Source organism: Carassius gibelio, chromosome B23 (assembly GCF_023724105.1).
Source record: "Carassius gibelio isolate Cgi1373 ecotype wild population from Czech Republic chromosome B23, carGib1.2-hapl.c, whole genome shotgun sequence".
Lineage (NCBI taxonomy): Eukaryota > Metazoa > Chordata > Actinopteri > Cypriniformes > Cyprinidae > Carassius > Carassius gibelio.
This window is the reverse complement of record NC_068418.1, coordinates 8,318,081-8,331,808: the sequence shown is the minus strand read 5'-3', so window position 1 is coordinate 8,331,808 and position 13,728 is coordinate 8,318,081.

Sequence of the window (13,728 nt, the reverse complement as noted above, 5' to 3'; positions counted from 1 at the left end):
ACTCTATATGTACTCAAGATTAACAGGATATTGAGTGAAAACGAGCATTTCACCCCCCCCTTTAAGTGTCGTGAGCTACATTTGGACACTACTAATAGGCTTTTTGACATGTACTACCTTGAACATCCTAGCAACTGCATATACAGTACTAAAATAATTCAAAACAACTTCAGAAATCATTCAGAAATCATATAGCAATGTACTGTAAACCAACCACACACAATACTGAAACAGTAACTTTTACACAAGCATTAGCATCACGATTTCTTTACACACCATAAAAATCTATTTTTAGACTTACATGTAATAAATAATTACTGAACATTATTATTTCATTACTTGTGATTGTAAGTAGCACACCTTTGAGAAACAAAGCAGCGGCATGCAGCAACACAGACCTAAGTCCTCTTAAATATAAGCAACATTTAACCTCGATGTACTGGAGTTGAACTAATATACACATATTTCTCCTCAGCTCTTAACATGTGAATAATGATGCCCTAATCATAATTAACAGCACTTTTTGTCCCTCATACTTGCCTGACTCACTAATGAGTCCATCTATCTCTGCTGCTCCAGCTGCTCTCTGTCTGGAAGCTGTAAAGACTGGATTTCAAGCCTCCATGTAATACATGAAGAACAAAGAAGGGGAAGCTTGCTGCCACTGAGTAGCATTTTGAATCTGGCATATGCATTTATACTCAGTATTTAATCATCTTAGCTTATGTTTTTTTGAATATATGCATTTCAGACTTGCTAGAAAGCTGTGATAATTCGTATACAGGCTTGGTTGCTGCTAGACCTGAATATGTCTCTGTTTCTAAAGTGAAATGAAGAATGGGTAGCGCTGAGTTCCAGTGGGTTCGTCAGGGAGGTGTTGCAGTCTCTCGGGGGTCTGTTGCTGTGTTTGTGCGCGCGAGAGGATAAACTGTGTGTGCCTGCATGCACATGCATCAAGAGCAGCTGATTGCACGCTGCCACTGCATGTTTGCTAAAGCAGCAAAATAAACAGCATCTGATGAACTGAGCCAAATATGTAGCCTTATTGATAGCGCTGGACTTATGTGATGAAGGTTTGTTGAAAGTGGGTGTTATGGCTTGATGTTTGGATAAGGAGATGATGAGATCAGGGGTTATGGTGACTGACTGATTTGTCCTGAGGACAAGGTTGAAAGTTGAAACCACCCCCATTTATATTTCCCGCTCATCATGGTGTTCTGAAAGAGTAAGGTGTTTTTATTGTTCATTTAATTTTTATTTGTTTGTTCTTTTAAACTTTAAATAATATTTTTATATATAATCTAAAAAGAAAGAAAGAAAGAAATACTGATATTGATATTAATTAAATAAAAGGCTACTTTAGCATATGCTGTTTTAATTTAATTTAATTTGTATTATTTTGTTCTCTTTTAAACCCTTATATATGTCACTACAACTGGCATCACTTAATTATACCGAATGTGTACTTTTAATGTACTTAAAATCTTTAAAGTTTTTAGAATAAATCAATTGAATTGAATAAAAGGCTACTTAATTATATGTGAGATATATTTTTACATCAAGTGTACTTAAAGAGGAGCACAAGTTTTTGTGTGTTGACTAACATAGTAAACCAAGTGCAAACTATTGATTGTAATTTCAATTATAATGTGCAATTACATTTAAAGTGTAAAATTTGAAATTCAAGTTAAAATATTTTAATAAATCTAATTTGCAATGCCATCATCTGCAATTATTAATAAGTTTTAACAGAAATTACATTAAAGTATGCTTTAGTTTACCATATGTACAGTATATATATATATATATATATATATATATATATATATATATATATATATATATATATATATATATATTAGTCTGTCTCAGAGTAAGCTACAGTCCCCTGTATGACCTGTTTTCTGAAGCCTGGTATTAGCCTTGTTTGAAGAACAGATTTAAATATATAATAGTCAATGAGTGCTATTCTGCTTATTCAAAGTAATGCATGAATGTTCATTCATACAATAATTTTGTTCACAGCACTTTGCCACCAGTGACTCCAAAACTAGTACATTCTTAAGTTTGAAAAAGATTTGGAATATTGTACAAGTTGTAGGCCTGTTTTTATTTTGTCCCTTCACACACTGTCTAACAATCGTAGCCATTTTACCTCCTTTTCCACCTCAAAATCAGAACGCAGGAGAATAATAATGAAAGCAAAGCACTCTTTACCCTCAATCTGTCTTCCCATCCTGACAAATGGAGTTGTAGTTAATGGGTGCATTACAAATGGATCTAAGCACCATCTGGCTGTGCAGGACTCAAGCTAGTGAACTTCAGTTCCTGAAATTCCAGAAATGATGGTTACCTCTTTACAGTGTGATATTGTGTTGTTTCAATTCAGCTGAAATAGATTCTCTTTGCAAAACAGCTAATGGTAACATGCTAATCTCAGAGGATTCAATTTTCCGAACTGAACTTGGTCACGTCATGGTCCATTTTAAACCTATACTTAGTTTTGTTTATTTGTATAACCGAAACTGAACATCCCTTCTTCATTGCCTTCCATCTCCACACAGATTCAGCTATATTCATCTGAACTCACTCTGTAGGGCTGTCTGCAGTCGTCTTTGTCGGTCTGCTAATTATTTATGAGGAAACATGCCATTAAGAGGAAAGCATTTAAAATGCAGCCCCTTCCCCCAAAACAAACAGCCTAACAAAAAGGTTTGCATTGCATTAGTTTGACCTAATTGACTTAATTTGACTTCTCTCAGCAATTTTTAAGACTTAATGCAATCTTGTTTACTGGGTTTCACTTTTGACGCTGTGACTTTATAGTTGTAAATTGCAAAAGATTTTAATTATTTATAGGATAAACCACTTGAAAAGACTTCAGTTCATATTTTTGATTAAAACCATTATTAGCTGTAGTTTATGCATTATTCAATGTTTGCTCCCAACCTCCCAACACTATTTTGATGTGTTATTCAATTAAATACCTTAACAACTGTTGTGTTACTCAGTTAAATACCTTGACAGCTTGGGAGTTTTCACATCAGTTCTGTGTGATTTCGCACACCAATCAAAAATATAACTGTTAGCAATAGATCGAAGGGATTGCATACGTGTATTTTTGTGACAGCATGCGTGTTTGCAGGATCGTGCCCTTTCGAGCTGGGACCGGTTTGCTCAGGAGACCCTGACGCTTCACTGTAGCAACCAGCGCAGGAGACTGCAATACACTGTGACTCAAACTAGCTTTAATTCTTCAACCAAACACACTGCAGATCACAAAACACTTACCAATACTCATCCCTTTATGTCTATACAGCAAACTAGTGGGTTTTATCATTTATTATTCAGCAATACAATTTCCTAAAATAGCTCAGATTTAAATGTCTTCACTTTTGCTCTTCATTTCCAACATAAACACAGGCGGATACGCTCCAGCTGTTTCTCAGAGCAAGCGACATGCTAGTCTAATTTAAGAAACACCACGTAGGATGGAGACTGGAGACCTTTTAGCGGAGAATCTCTTCGTGAGATAATATCTGCACAACATGACATCACTTCCTCCACTTCAGCTCTCTCGAAGGTGCCCTTCTCCTGATATTTTTAGTTTAATGTCTGGGCAGTGGCTCCATCCCTCCCCCATCATGCATTTCAGTAGGTCTGGGTTCCACTTGCAGCCAACCTGGTGTCATATTTTGCACGACGCCTCTCTGAATGGATAATTCCTATTGATTTTAGATGAGGGTTCACTTCCCTCCTGTTCCGGCAAGTGGAAAAATCTATATAAGGCCTCCCTCCTCATTACCTGTAGAGCTTTTGCTGGGAAGGACAAATACATTGACTGGAACAAAACAGCCTGGGTTGGTCAGATCAATTCGGCTTTCATGAATAGACGCAGATTCAATACATCGCAAACACCGAAGGCACACGCTTTTATGCATATGCATGCCCGCCGTTTTGCGTGGGAGTGAACACATTGGTTCTGCTGACACATCAAGGTCATTAGGCTCGATTTGCTTTTCCTGTTGTCCTAGGACATGAAGCCACTTTCTCTAATGCTGTGACAGTGTTTCTGAAGCAGGCCTCTCTCTCTTTCTCTCTCTCTCTCTCTCTCTCTCTCTCTCTCTCTCTCTCTCTCAGGTTGTACTTATGCCCAGAGGAGACAGCAAGGAAAGAGCACACCTGCCGTAGCGACAGAGAGCACTCTCTCACTCATCACCTCTGGCACAGTATTAAGATGTACCTGCTCCCCTCGCTGTGCTCTAGGTCAAACAAGAATAATTTAGGGATGTGCAGAGCAAGCAAACTACAGCAAACTGGGACAGAAACTTCTGAAAAATCAAACCAGATGGCAGGACTAAAGGTGAACTGAATTGTCCTTTACTCCCTGTTTAATTGCTTTAAATACATATTTATAACAGACCTGTATTTAACAATTGTTCTATTATTAAAGCTCAGAGGCCTGGGACCAGTTCTCACTATTAACTATGGCTTTTGCCTCAATAAACTCCTACTGGTGATTTCCTGCGTATTAAAGTAGTTGTTAAGTTTAGGTATGGCGTAGGATTGAATGATCTAAAATGTGGCTATGTGGAATAAGGCATTAATATTCGTTTTATAAGAATTACTAAACAGCCATTATGCTAGTAATGTGCATGCTAATAAGCAAATAGTCAAAGGGACAGTTCACCCAAAAATGAAAATTCTGTCATTAATTACTCAGCCTCATGTCATTCCAAACACGTAAGAACATCTTTGGAACACAAATTTAGATTTTTTTGATGGGATCTGAGAGCTCTCTGACCCTCCATAGACAGCAACACAATTGAGACGTGCAAGGCCCAGAAAGCTAGTAAGGACATCGGTAAAATAGTCCATGTGACATAAGTGGTTCAACCGTAATCTTACAAAGTTACAGGAATAATTTTTGTATTAATCAAAAATATCTTAATTGTTTTCTGAAAATTAATGAAGGTCTTATGGGTTTGGAACAATATGAGGATGAGTAATTACTGACATAATTTCAGCGCTTCTCACGACCGATCCGTACAGTACGTTTTTTACAAGGTGGCTAATGCGTACGACCTCACGCTTTTGTATGATTTGTCTAGACCCCAGTGATGGGTAGGTTTCGGGGCGGGGTTAGGTGTAAGTAATTCGTACAAATTCATATGAATTTTGCAACTCATAAAATACGTACGATTTAGCAAAAATCATATGCATTTGTATGAATGAGGTCAACTTACCTCATGAAATATGTTTGAATTGCCGTGAGATTGGGCTTTAATGCATCCAAATTTTTGGGTGAACTTTCCTTTTAATATTGAGAATCGGTCGCTAAACTAATGTGTCACCATTAATTCAAATCAAATTAAATTTATAAAAAAACATTTCACAGAAAACTTAAATGATACATATCTATAATATATTTTTAAAGGTGGCCATTTCATGTTAATTTATCCTTCACCCTGAAAACAACAAGGACAAGTCACTTACATAAATAAATTAAATGGGTAGCTATCAGTAAACTGAATCTGTTGAGTCTCTAACAAATAATAAAGTTAACCTGGATACACATGTGCCATTTCAATTCACTAGATTAAAATTTTATACACTCCCATGTGAAAAAGACATTGTGGCGAGTGGGGCGGGGCCGAGAGGCGTGGGAACGAGGAGTGAGGCCAGGTGTAGTGATTGGAGATGAGCTACACCTGCGACCCACCGCCGGTCTCGAGTCCCACGTAGGAGATGGAAGGATATAAAACTGGAGCGACGACCGTCAAGGACGAGAGAGGACCAGGCCTGGACTTTTAGTTGTGTTTGCTTTTTATTTATGTGCACCAGTCGTCCGTGAGGGGCTGGTGCGCTGTTTTGTGTTTATTTGGAATTATTAAAGTTTCATTTTGATTGTGCGCCGGTTCCCGCCTCCTTCTTGCTGATGATTAGGAAGTTTTTTATTACAGACTTATTAGCAAATGTTTTAAAGAGTAATTTTATGGAAATACTATATATATGTTAATACATGTTATATATATTAATTGCAATTAAATATACATGAAAATAGTGTAAATTTGAGCTAAAATTAAGAATGCTTTTTGAGTTAGCTAAAACCAGTTCATCTTTATATGTAATATCCTAATTAATCTAACTAGACATTGCAATGGTTAAAGTGTACTGCTGAATGTACTGACAAGATTTATGATAAACTAAAATATATTTTAATAGATTTCTATGATTTATGTTAAACTAAAATAATTATATCCAAAAATTATATCTACCTAAAATTTCTATCCAGACTTGTACAGTATGTCCTGTTTGTAATTACACACTTGTAATGATGAAACTACAATTAGGCAATTTAAGAAATAATAAATGCTATCCTGAATAACACATTACAGTTAAAATTATAATTAAGTAGTCTACACAAGCTTTAGTATGTTAGTCGAGCCATCAAAAAATAAAAATAAAAAAAGTACTTATTTAAAGCACAAAGTAGGCCAAATTCGAATTAATTAAAAACAATCCTTGATAAAAAATAAAAAAAAAAAAACTGCTTGATTTGAGAAAGCATTCATGTTTGTAACACACACGCACGCACACAATATATATATATATATATAATTAATTTATATTCAAATTCCTAAGCGCCAAGAAAACAATAGTGTTTATTTGAAAACAGTCCAGATTAACAGTATATAGCCTTTTGAAGATCTGTTTCATCAGGACAGGTTTGTTTAGTGTACTGTATGTGCATGAAGCTTTTACAAAATGCCACATGTCTTCCCAGTGAACTCTGGGATATGAGCCATGAGAATATCTGTTGTAAATGCCTCTGGGGATTTCTGTGTGCTGGACCATGCAATGGAAAAAAGGTAGAGCCAGGCCTGGAGGACAAAGGAAAACCCCTTCAGCTCCAGTATAAGCAGTTCTCTCTTCAGCAGAAAGTATCTCAGCAGGATCCTGGAACAATCCCTCCAGTGTGGCATCCTGTGTGGAATAAGCCGGCAGTGTGGGATGGACATGGAGAAGACCATCTGGTTTGAGTCAGTTAGGACTCCATAAGAGGATTCATAGGAGGTGTATTAGTGTGTGTGTGTGTGTGTGTGTGTCTGTGTGTGTGAAATGACGGATGGAGTGTGTTATGGAGCAGGTGTGAGCATTCAGACCCGGTGGAGGGAATAACCGCTCAAGGCACATTCACTGTAGGCTACTGTAAGCATGGAAAATGACTGACGGACCTTGGTTTGGTGGCGATGCGGTGCATGGGTACGAATCGCACACAGATGAACATTTATATAACCAACCCTCAGATGATGACAAATGTAGGTTCATGCAGTTATTAGAAGCCAACCATTAAAACACCTTCTACTCAAGAGAGCAATAGAAGGACTCCATCTGGTCACAGTGTGACAGCCTTTCCTTCAACTCCCTCTCTGAAATGGTGACAGTCCTCCAACCGATCTGTGGCCACAACATGACAGCCATAGAAACTATCCACTCAAGCGTCATCAGCAGTAGCCAGGGCTTCCATTCCCTGCATGACAATAAAATTTGATCTTCAATATCATGTTTAAAATGAACACTCCAGAGGTTTGAAGTATTCAGGTCAGAAATTAAACAATTAGGGAGGTAAATAAATAAATAAACTTCTGTTCAAATGTTTTGGGGTTTTAAGCTATTTATTTATTTAGATTATTCATTTTTATTTATTTATTACTTTTTATTAATTTATTAATAAAATTAATTGGATTGTGTCAATAAAGACATTTAAAATGGTACCAAAGATTTCTGTTTTAAATCTATGAAGTAATCCTAAAAATGTGTCATGGTGTCCACAATAATATTAATATCAACATAGATAATAATCAGCATTTTAGATTGATTTCTGAAGGATCATGTGATACAAGACTGGAGTAATGATGTTGAAAATTCAGCTTTGATCACAGCAATAAATTACTATTTTAAAATATATTAAAAGGGAAAACTAGATTTTAAATTGTAATGTTATTTCACAAAATGACTGTCTCTCTGATTAAATAAATGTAGCCATGGGGAGTTTAATAGTCTTCTTAAAAAAAAAAAAAGATCTTACAGATCACCAACTTCGAAAGAGTCATGGTGAAAACATACAGTATGTTTGCATCTTTAGAATAACACCTGATAAAAAAGAAGAAGAAGAAGCACAGATTCAGCTCTTTCAGAGTATCTACAAGAGAAAACACATCATGATCTATACACTTCAGAAAGTCTGCAGATATATTCTGCTATTTCATGAGATATGGACATTAAGGACAAACCTCACCTAGGAATAATTCTTATTTTTAGCAGATGATATATATATATATATATATACATATATATATATATATATATATATATATATATATATATATATATATATATATATACCTCTTAAGTCATTCTAATCATCTTACTTTATTCTTCTTCTGTGAAACGTAAGAGGAGATATTTTGAAGAATGTACCAGTCAAACTTTTCCATACACTTACAATAAATGTGGCTTCAAACCTTTGTGAAAAAAAAAATAATAAAAAAATCGCAAAGCAACATAACAGTAGCATTAAAGTGCCAAATGCCACATTTTAAGACATATTATTGATACTTTGTGTAAGGAACAGATTAAAATTGCATTGCATTCACATTCTCAGCACATTCTTCTAAACATCTTATTTTGTATTCCTCAGAAGAAAGTCATACAGGTTGGGAACAGCATGAGGGTGAGTAAATGATGACAGAATGTAATTTTTTGGGTGAATTATCCCTTGGGTGAGTTTAGCTCTTGGCTTCAAAAAGCATGAACTCCTCACGTCATGAAGGGAATTGTATCCTGTTATTTTAAAATAACCGATGTAGAGTAAAGAGAGAGTCATCTTCATCTGTATTTAGATGGGTGACTCATACCCTGCAGTGGCATGCGCACGGGTGGCGCCCCTCTTTTCACACTAGTATTAATATCATTACAGAACGCGACAAGGTATCATTCACAGATCCACAAATGTTTTCCCATCAAACTAAAATGAAACAGAGTTAAACAGAACTGTATGTGCTTTCTCAAACGGTCCTTTTTTTTCCATTTGGACTAAAAGATTCTTTGCAGCAATTGAATTTCATGCAACTGGGCCACTGCAGTATGCATGGCTTTTTCAAAGGCACATTGACTGTAAAACACTGAAAAAGAAATAGCACAAACCATACTGTACTTTAATAGTGCTTTCCCTCTTGCTTGTTTTTTTCTTTTCTTTTCTTTTTTTCTTTTTTTACCACATCTTCAATTAAGGGTATCAGTGTAGCTTTGCATTCTGCTGTTGCATCATAGTGATGCTCTAATTAACATCTTAAAAATATATTTTCAGTCCTGGAAGCAGATTGGTCAATAAAACAGAAGCGTTATGACACAAGGCACCTGATCACTAAAATGTCTGGCAGAAGGATTGCATGTAATGAATTTGCTTAATGTAAAGGTTTTAATGAACATTCTTTATGTGAAGTAACTGTTACAGAGGCAACAAGGCCGTTGAAGCTGTGCTGTATTGTGAATATTGTCATTCTTGTATTAAAACCAGCTAAACAGAACATAAAGTACACTTTTATTCTGCAAGGCCACATTAAATTGATCAAAAATGACATTGAAAACATTTATAATCTTAGCAAATATGTTTAATCATTAAAGAACTATGAAAAAATTCAATGAAAAAATGAAGCTGCTCAACTGTTTTCAAAACTGATAATAAGAAATGTTTCTTTAGCAGCAAGTCAGCATAAAATGATTTCTGAAGGATCATGTGACAATGAAAACTGGTGTAATGGTGCTAAAAATTCAAAATTCACAGTTATTTTGGATTGTAATAATATTTCTGAATATTACTGTATTTGTGAGCAAATAAATGCACCCTTGGTGAACATGAAAGATCTCTTTAAAAAAATAATAATAATCTATACAAATTTATGAACAGTAGTGTGCTGCCTACATTATGTACTGTACTGTTAGAATACTAAGCTAATTTTGAACGAATATCAATATGGAAAATATGCTTTTTTTATTATTATAGTCTATTGGTTTTGAGTAATTCCCTTGACCTTGCCAGCTCCCTTGATGGGGAGACCCTGGCGACGATTTTCCGACTCTGGATAACTAAGCATCAGCTCAAGAATCTCTGAAGAGTCTCGGATCCTGATCCGGAATCCCCAGTCATTTTTCAGTCTCCATGACACCGGCCTTTTCAGAGATCAAGCCCACTGGCCACGGCTCAATCAAGCCTGCCAACCACGCCTTTCAAAGAGAATCGAAGGAGGAAAATGCGGTCGGCTCCCGACCCAGAGCTCGCTCCAGTGTTGGTCCCCAAGGCTCCAGTCACCGAGTTGATCCCAAAGAGGGCTCCAGACCCCACATTAAGCCCAGAGAGGGCTCCAATCCCCCAGTTTAGCCCGGAGAGGGCTACAGTCCCCAAGTTTGGTTCAGAGAGGGCTTCAGTCTTTGAGTTTAGCTCAGAGAGGGCTCCGGTCCCCGAGTTAAGCTCAGAGAGGGCTCTAATCCCCCAGTTTAGCCCAGTGAGGTCTCCAGTTCCCGAGTTTAGCCCAGTGAGGTCTCCAGTCCCAGAGTTAAACCCAGAGAGTGCTCAAATCCTCCAGTTTAGCCCAGTGAGGTCTCCAGTCCCAGAGTTTAGCCCAGTGAGGTCTCCAGTCCCAGAGTTAAACCCAGAGAGTGCTCCAATCCTCCAGTTTAGCCCAGTGAGGTCTCCAGTCCCAGAGTTTAGCCCAGTGAGGTCTCCAGTCCCAGAAGAGTTAAACCCAGAGAGTGCTCCAATCCTCCAGTTTAGCCCAGTGAGGTCTCCAGTCCCAGAGTTTAGCCCAGTGAGGTCTCCAGTCCCAGAGTTAAACCCAGAGAGTGCTCCAATCCTCCAGTTTAGCCCAGTGAGGTCTCCAGTCCCAGAGTTTAGCCCAGTGAGGTCTCCAGTCCCAGAGTTAAACCCAGAGAGTGCTCCAATCCTCCAGTTTAGCCCAGTGAGGTCTCCAGTCCCAGAGTTTAGCCCAGTGAGGTCTCCAGTCCCAGAGTTTAGCCCAGTGAGGTCTCCAGTCCCAGAGTTAAACCCAGAGAGTGCTCCAATCCTCCAGTTTAGCCCAGTGAGGTCTCCAGTCCCCGAGTTTAGCCCAGAGAGTGCTCCAATCCTCCAGTTTAGCCCAGTGAGGACTCCAGTCCCAGAGTTTAGCCCAGTGAGGTCTCCAGTCCCCGAGTTTAGCCCAGTGAGGTCTCCAGTCCCAGAAGAGTTAAACCCAGAGAGTGCTCCAATCCTCCAGTTTAGCCCAGTGAGGTCTCCAGTCCCTGAGTTTAGCCCAGTGAGGTCTCCAGTCCCAGAAGAGTTAAACCCAGAGAGTGCTCCAATCCTCCAGTTTAGCCCAGTGAGGTCTCCAGTCCCAGAGTTTAGCCCAGTGAGGTCTCCAGTCCCAGAGTTAAACCCAGAGAGTGCTCCAATCCTCCAGTTTAGCCCAGTGAGGTCTCCAGTCCCAGAGTTTAGCCCAGTGAGGTCTCCAGTCCCAGAGTTAAACCCAGAGAGTGCTCCAATCCTCCAGTTTAGCCCAGTGAGGTCTCCAGTCCCAGAGTTTAGCCCAGTGAGGTCTCCAGTCCCAGAGTTTAGCCCAGTGAGGTCTCCAGTCCCAGAGTTAAACCCAGAGAGTGCTCCAATCCTCCAGTTTAGCCCAGTGAGGTCTCCAGTCCCCGAGTTTAGCCCAGAGAGTGCTCCAATCCTCCAGTTTAGCCCAGTGAGGACTCCAGTCCCAGAGTTTAGCCCAGTGAGGTCTCCAGTCCCCGAGTTTAGCCCAGTGAGGTCTCCAGTCCCAGAAGAGTTAAACCCAGAGAGTGCTCCAATCCTCCAGTTTAGCCCAGTGAGGTCTCCAGTCCCCGAGTTTAGCCCAGTGAGGTCTCCAGTCCCAGAGTTAAACCCAGAGAGTGCTCCAATCCTCCAGTTTAGCCCAGTGAGGTCTCCAGTCCCAGAGTTTAGCCCAGTGAGGTCTCCAGTCCCAGAGTTAAACCCAGAGAGTGCTCCAATCCTCCAGTTTAGCCCAGTGAGGTCTCCAGTCCCAGAGTTTAGCCCAGTGAGGTCTCCAGTCCCAGAGTTTAGCCCAGTGAGGTCTCCAGTCCCAGAGTTAAACCCAGAGAGTGCTCCAATCCTCCAGTTTAGCCCAGTGAGGTCTCCAGTCCCCGAGTTTAGCCCAGAGAATGCTCCAATCCTCCAGTTTAGCCCAGTGAGGACTCCAGTCCCAGAGTTTAGCCCAGTGAGGTCTCCAGTCCCCGAGTTTAGCCCAGTGAGGTCTCCAGTCCCAGAAGAGTTAAACCCAGAGAGTGCTCCAATCCTCCAGTTTAGCCCAGTGAGGTCTCCAGTCCCCGAGTTTAGCCCAGTGAGGTCTCCAGTCCCAGAGTTTAGCCCAGTGAGGTCTCCAGTCCCAGAGTTAAACCCAGAGAGTGCTCCAATCCTCCAGTTTAGCCCAGTGAGGTCTCCAGTCCCCGAGTTTAGCCCAGTGAGGTCTCCAGTCCCAGAAGAGTTAAACCCAGAGAGTTCTCCAATCCCTCAGTTTAGCCCAGTGAGGTCTCCAGTCCCCTAGTTTATTCCAGAGAGTGCTCCAATCCTCCAGTTTAGCCCAGTGAGGACTCCAGTCCCAGAGTTTAGCCCAGTGAGGTCTCCAGTCCCCGAGTTTAGCCCAGTGAGGTCTCCAGTCCCAGAAGAGTTAAACCCAGAGAGTGCTCCAATCCTCCAGTTTAGCCCAGTGAGGTCTCCAGTCCCCGAGTTTAGCCCAGTGAGGTCTCCAGTCCCAGAGTTTAGCCCAGTGAGGTCTCCAGTCCCAGAGTTAAACCCAGAGAGTGCTCCAATCCTCCAGTTTAGCCCAGTGAGGTCTCCAGTCCCCGAGTTTAGCCCAGTGAGGTCTCCAGTCCCAGAAGAGTTAAACCCAGAGAGTTCTCCAATCCCTCAGTTTAGCCCAGTGAGGTCTCCAGTCCCCTAGTTTAGCCCAGGAAGGGCTCCTGATCCCCTGTTAAGCCCAGGGATGGCTCCAGATCCCCAGTCCTCGGTTTTGGCCCAGAGAGGGCCTTGGAGACCGTTATACTCTCCAAGTATTTTTTTGGACTACCTTCTACATCATGGCATGGGACGCGCCTTCCGGGAGGGGGTAGTAATGTCAGTGTTGTGGACTTGTGTTTCCTTGTTTTATTCCTGTCTTAGTTCCTGTTTTCCTCTTTTGGTCTCGTTTCCTGTTCCTGTCCTTATTGTGTTTATTTGATTCCAACTGTGTTTCCCTTGTTTCCTCGTTATGTTGATTAATTACCTTGTTTCCCCCCTCGTTACTGAAGCCCTGTGCTTTGAAGTATTAAGCATCCAGTGGTATATGTCTTCATGTCCTCCTGCATTCCTGAGCAGTATCCTGTTTTATTTTGTATCAATAAAGTCTATTCGTTTTTTTGAGCAACTCCCACCTCTCATCGTTTTCTCGTTGTGTGACAGTGACAGTTGTGATATAACAATAACACATTTGTGACAAAGTCAGATTGTGAGATAAATCAGAATTGAGATGTTCAGTTCCAATTGTGAGATATACTGTACACTCAATTATGGAGAAATGTACTCACAATTATGAGAACTAAATTCACATTTACAAGACTCACAATTGTAAAATATAAATCTGCCATTGTGTTATTGAATCACAATTGTATGATATCGTA